Here is a 6,000-nt window from a genome sequence, read left to right as displayed (position 1 = left end):
TAGCCAATTAGGGAGTCATGGGCAACAAGCCAAGGGGCACCAAGACAACTGGTGAATGTGGGGCACAGATCACCCTGAACTCCATGATTCCCGGTGACCGCTGCTGGTGATGATCTCCAGAGGTGCTGTTTGATAGGTGACCGGCTCTGAACAGAGAGGTGACCCCTTGATGGTCTCAACGAGCTGAGGGGAGTCCTTGTGGAGGGTAGGAACCCAATGACCCTTGACAATTTCTTGATCAATGAAGTTACCAGCTGTGTCCGAGTCGACCAATGCCTCCAAGTGGAGGCTGGGCATTGCAGGGTGCTGAAGGGGAGGGTCAGACGAAGTGGAGGGGTGCTCCAGTTGGGGGTGTCAGGATTCCAGTGGGGTGGCTCATGGTGTGGTGGAGTGAGGTACTGACCCAGCTCTGGCCCTGCTGCTGGACCTGGGTCCTGGAGTTGTCTGACCCAGAGGGGCAGAGGTTCTCGGTTGGGTTTGGTGCCGGTCCGTTTCATCGGCGGAGAGCTGGGATGGAATTTGGTCACTCTGCGTTGGCTCGGGGTCTGGCAGATTACCTGGAGTCACATGGGGGGAAGGGGGCTGGTTCAGCGGGGGTTGGCTGATACACGTCTTTGCCTGCCCTCGTTCTGTTAGTCGGTTGCCAGGCCCGATGCATGGCTCGCTCCGGGCCCCTCGGCTAAGTGGTCCCACCCCAGCTCGTTCAGCTGTAAAAGAGCCTCTGAGTCCTTGCCGGTAGTGCTGCCAGCGGCTGGCTGCACTTTGGACTACCAGGCACTGGGAGGGGGTGCTGACAGAGGTGCCAACTGCCTCTCCCCTGGGGGTTGCTCAACCCCCTGCTCCACCCCTTCCTCGAGCCCCCCTCCGCCCCGCCTCTTCCTGCCCCCCTCCACCCCACGCCTCCAGGGCTGGAGCACCCACAGAGTCTGCACCTACGGGTCCTGCTGTGGTGGTTCCAGAAGGGACCTCCACGTCATTCAGCCTGCACCCTTCCTATGCCTGGTCTTTTCCGGGCTGCTCAAGCTGCCAGGGCCTTGCCTGGCGGCTCTGGTGGAAGCCCGGGGAAATGCCAAGCGTAGATCCAGGAATCAGGCGCCAGTCTCAGGGTGAAGCTGGTGTCAGAGCCGAGGGGCCAAGCTGAAGGGCAGAACTGGAGTCAGAAGCCAAAGCCTCAGCCGAAGGGTGAGCCAGAGTCAGAGCCGGAGCCAAGAGTCAGAAACCAGAATGGAGCCGGCAGGCTGCTCGCTTTCCCTGCCCGCTCCCACCCCCCACCCCCCCCCCGGCCCCGGAGGCTCTATTTTCACCCCTGTTTTTTGGACCTCTGCCCCCTTTGGCACACTGGGAAGCTTGGACCCCCACGGGCAGTGGGTGGGAAGGGGGGCTGATTGCCAAATCTGAGAGACCTGCATGGAGCAGCCACCGACCCGCCCGAGCCTGTGACCGCCGTGGGGGGGGGGGCGCCCTGGCCCGCACACCGCTGACGCAGCCTGCCCCCGGCAGGCACTGAGACGGCCTGGGTCAGCGGGGGGGCGTGGGCCGAGCGCCCGGGGGGGGCCAGGCGGCTGGCTGCCCTCCAGCGATTGCCTCATGCTGGGCCCGGCAGGGGGGTTTGGGCAGTCCAGGCTGGGGTGTGCCGGAGGCACTGAGTGAGGAGCCGGGGCAGGGAGAGGCCAGGGGGGGAACAGTTGAGGGAGAGAAGGCAACTAAAGCTGGGGTGACGCAGTGAATACCCACATAGTGAAACCCCCTCCCCCCCCCCCACCCCGGGCCCTGTCTGGCCGTCCTCCTCATCCACCCCCCCGCGGCCCCGTCTGGCCGTCCTCCCCCTCCCCCTCCCAGGGCCCCGTCTGGCCGTCCTCACCGCTCCCCCCTCCCCCTCCAGGACCCCATCCGGCCGTCCTCCCCCTCCCACTCTAGGGCCCCCGTCTGGCCGTCCTCCCGCTCCCCCCTCCCCCTCCAGGACCCCATCTGGCCGTCCTCCCCCTCCCACTCCAGGGCCCCGTCTGGCCGTCCTCCCGATCCCCCTCCAGGGCCCCCGTCTGGCCGTCCTCCCCCTCCCACTCCAGGGCCCCGTCTGGCCGTCCTCCCGCTCCCCCTCCCGCTCCAGGACCCCATCTGGCCATCCTCCCCCTCCCACTCCAGGGCCCCGTCTGGCCGTCCCTCCCGCTCCCCCTCCCCCTCCAGGACCCCCATCTGGCCGTCCTCCCCCTCCCACTCCAGGGCCCCGTCTGGCCGTCCTCCCCGCTCCCCCTCCCGCTCCAGGACCCCATCTGGCCATCCCTCCCCCTCCCACTCCAGGGCCCCCGTCTGGCCGTCCTCCCCCTCCCACTCCAGGGCCCCGTCTGGCCGTCCTCCCGCTCCCCCTCCCCCCCTCCAGGACCCCATCTGGCCGTCCTCCCCCTCCCACTCCAGGGCCCCATCTGGCCGTCCTCCCCCCCGCCCCCAGGGCCCCATCTGGCCATCCTCCCCCTCCCCCTCCAGGACCCCGTCTGGCCGTCCTCTCCCCTCCCCCTCCAGGACCCCATCTGGCCATCCTCCTCATCCACCCCCCCGGGGCCCCGTCTGGCCGTCCTCCCCCTCCCCCCTCCAGGACCCCATCTGGCCATCCTCCCCCTCCCACTCCAGGGCCCTGTCTGGCCGTCCTCCCGCTCCAGGACCCCATCTGGCCGTTCCCCCCCCCGCCCCCAGGGCCCCATCTGGCCATCTCCCCCCTCCCCCTCCAGGACCCTGTCTGGCTGTCCTCCCCCCCGCCCCCAGGGCCCCATCTGGCCATCCTCCTCATCCACCCCCCCGGGGCCCCATCTGGCCGTCCTCCCCCCACCCCCAGGGCCCCATCTGGCCGTCCTCCCCCTCTCCCTCAGGGCCCCATCTGGCCATCCTCCTCATCCACCCCCCCGGGGCCCCGTCTGGCTGTCCTCCCCCTCCCACTCCAGGGGCCCCGTCTGGCCGTCCTCCCCCCGCCCCCAGGGCCCCATCTGGCCATCCTCCCCCTCTCCCCTCCAGGACCCCGTCTGGCCGTCCTCCCCCCGCCCCCAGGGCCCCATCTGGCCGTCCTCCCCCCCGCCCCCAGGGCCCCATCTGGCCATCCTCCCCCCTCCCCCTCCAGGACCCCGTCTGGCCGTCCTCCCTACGCCCCCAGGGCCCCATCTGGCCATCCTCCTCATCCACCCCCCCGGGGCCCCGTCTGGCTGTCCTCCCGCTCCCCCTCCAGGATCCCGTCTGGCTGTCCTCCCCCTACTCCCCCCGGGGGCCCCATCTGGCCACTCTCCCCTCCCCACACCGAGTCCAGGCCCAAGGGAGCTGAGTGCTGCCCCTCGCCGGCAGGGCAGGCAGGGGGCCCAGCTCCCCAGGGCCAGCACCGAGACCCCTCTGCTCCTTGGGACAGAGGTGTCCTCCGAGATGCTCTGACTGCCCCACGCCGTGCGGGTCGATCAGTGCTGCTGCTCGGCCCCTCTGGGCAGCCAGCCCTGCCGCTGGGCCCGGGGGTGGCTGTTCCTACGGGCAGGGCATCCGGGGCCTACTCCCTTGTTGGGGGGAGGCTCCTCACCCCTTTCCCACCACCTCCCACGGTCGCCTTGGGATCTGCAGGACTCCCGCTGCCATTGCTCCAGCCTGGCCACTGCTGGAAGCCCTGCTTCTCCCTGTCTGCTTCCCCCCTGCTCCCTCTCCTTCCTGCCCCACTGCCCGGGCCCTCCGCTCAACCCTTCCTGCAAGCCCAGTTCTTCTGAGATGCCTGCAAGAAAACAGGACCTCCCCGGCTGTGTCCCGCACCCTCCTCGCTCTCCAGTGACCTGCTCCTTCGTGCCGGGGAGGGGGCGGATGTTGGCAGGGAATGGCAGAGAGGTGTCGGGCACTGGGGCAAACAAAGGGGCTGAGTTCTGGAGGCAGAAGGGGCCGTTAGAGCAGCCAGTGTAACCAGCACCATGTGACGCAGGCCTGTGCCCACAGGCATCGGGAAATACGTCGCCTTGGACCTGGCCCACAGGAATGCCCGTACCATCCTTGCCTGCAGCAGCAGAGAGCGGGGGGCAGGCGGGCCGCGGAGGAAATCCAGAGGGCCACCGGGAACCCAAACGTGCCTCTGAGGATCGTGGACCTCAGCAACATGGCCTCCATCCGGCGGTTTGCTAAGCAGATCCAGCAGGAGGAGAAGCGGCTGGACATTCTGGTCAATAACGCCGGAGTCTCAGGTTGGTGGCATCGCGCAGGGATGGGGACAGGCCTTCAGCAGAGTCTTCCCAGCCCTGCCTGCAGTACCCCTCCCCCCTGAGCCCAGATACCAGCCACGTCTGCCCAGCCCTGGCTGCAGAACCCCCCTCCCCTGCGCCCAGATACCAGCCACGTCTGCCCAGCCCTGCCTGCAGAACCCCCCTCCCCTGCACCCAGATACCAGCCACGTCTGCCCAGCCCTGCCTGCAGAACCCCCCTCCCCTGCGTCCAGATACCAGCCAACGTCTGCCCAGCCCTGCCTGCAGTACCCCTCCCCCTGAGCCCAGATACCAGCCACGTCTGCCCAGCCCTGGCTGCAGAACCCCCCTCCCCTGCACCCAGATACCAGCCACGTCTGCCCAGCCCTGCCTGCAGAACCCCCCTCCCTGCGTCCAGATACCAGCCACGTCTGCCCAGCCCTGGCTGCAGAACCCCCCTCCCCTGCGCCAGATACCAGCCACGTCTGCCCAGCCCTGCCTGCAGTACCCCTCCCCCTGCACCCAGATACCAGCCACGTCTGCCCAGCCCTGCCTGCAGAACCCCCCTCCCCTGCGCCCAGATACCAGCCACGTCTGCCCAGCCCTGGCTGCAGAACCCCCCTCCCCTGCACCCAGATACCAGCCACGTCTGCCCAGCCCTGCCTGCAGAACCCCCCTCCCCTGCGTCCAGATACCAGCCACGTCTGCCCAGCCCTGCCTGCAGAACCCCCCTCCCCTGCGCCCAGATACCAGCCACGTCTGCCCAGCCCTGCCTGCAGTACCCCCCTCCCCTGTGCCCAGATACCAGCCACGTCTGCCCAGCCCTGGCTGCAGAACCCCCCTCCCCTGCGCCCAGATACCAGCCACGTCTGCCCAGCCCTGCCTGCAGAACCCCCCTCCCCTGCGTCCAGATACCAGCCACGTCTGCCCAGCCCTGCCTGCAGAACCCCCCTCCCCTGCGCCCAGATACCAGCCACGTCTGCCCAGCCCTGGCTGCAGAACCCCACTCCCCTGCACCCAGATACCAGCCACGTCTGCCCAGCCCTGCCTGCAGAACCCCCCTCCCCTGTGCCCAGATACCAGCCACGTCTTCCCAGCCCTGCCTGCAGAACTCCCTGTAGGCCTTGCTGGAGCCCCTGGCACAGCTAACTGTATGAAGGAGAGACCGTGAAGCAGAGTAGGCCTGGGCGGGGCAGGCATGAGCTAGCCCCAAGTAAGCACATTCCTGACTGGAGAGGATCGCGCAGTAGCACCCAGAGTAATGGCCTGAAGACATTCCTAGGAGATGGGAGAGGGAATCTCCGAAGGTAAGGGGGGACCAACAGGATAATGGATGGGGATGTTTTGCTCGTACTTGCCAGTACAAGGTTCAGGATAATAACAAAAAGCGTAAGGGTGTAACATGGACCCTGCTCGTATCAATGTAGAAAAGGAGAAGTCACCTCTAGACGTGTGCTTCGTGGCCCATCTTTCTATGAAAGTGGCCTTTCCAGTCGTAAGACCATCAGCCAGAATTCAGGGAGCTGGGAGCGCTCACGGTGGATTTGTCAGACGTTACCTTCAGTAAAGAAAAGTTCTCCCTGCGCCCACACCCAAGATTCATCCCTACAGTCGTTTCAGACGAGTCCAACCATCCACTTACCAGTATTTGTTTCCTAAGCCGTGGGCCTCAGTTTAAGAGAGGAGGCTGTGTTCTCTGGACGTCTGAAGGGCACTGGCCTTTTATCTACAAAGGATAAAAGACACCTCAACTATTTGTTCCATAGCAGAGAGATCAAGGGGTCCAGCTCTATCTGTGCAGTGGCTTTTGAAA

At 66.7% G+C, this 6,000-nt stretch overlaps 1 pseudogene; it reads left to right on the top strand.

Moving 5' to 3' along the window:
* The window catches only part of LOC144264368 (retinol dehydrogenase 13-like), a 47,807-nt pseudogene that overhangs the window by 26,767 nt on the left and 15,040 nt on the right, over positions 1-6,000 (top strand).

The sequence above is a fragment of the Eretmochelys imbricata genome, chromosome 4, assembly GCF_965152235.1.
Source record: "Eretmochelys imbricata isolate rEreImb1 chromosome 4, rEreImb1.hap1, whole genome shotgun sequence".
NCBI classification, from domain to species: Eukaryota; Metazoa; Chordata; order Testudines; family Cheloniidae; genus Eretmochelys; species Eretmochelys imbricata.
Note: the sequence above shows the minus strand (reverse complement) of the source record. Positions and strands in the feature narration are given on the sequence as shown.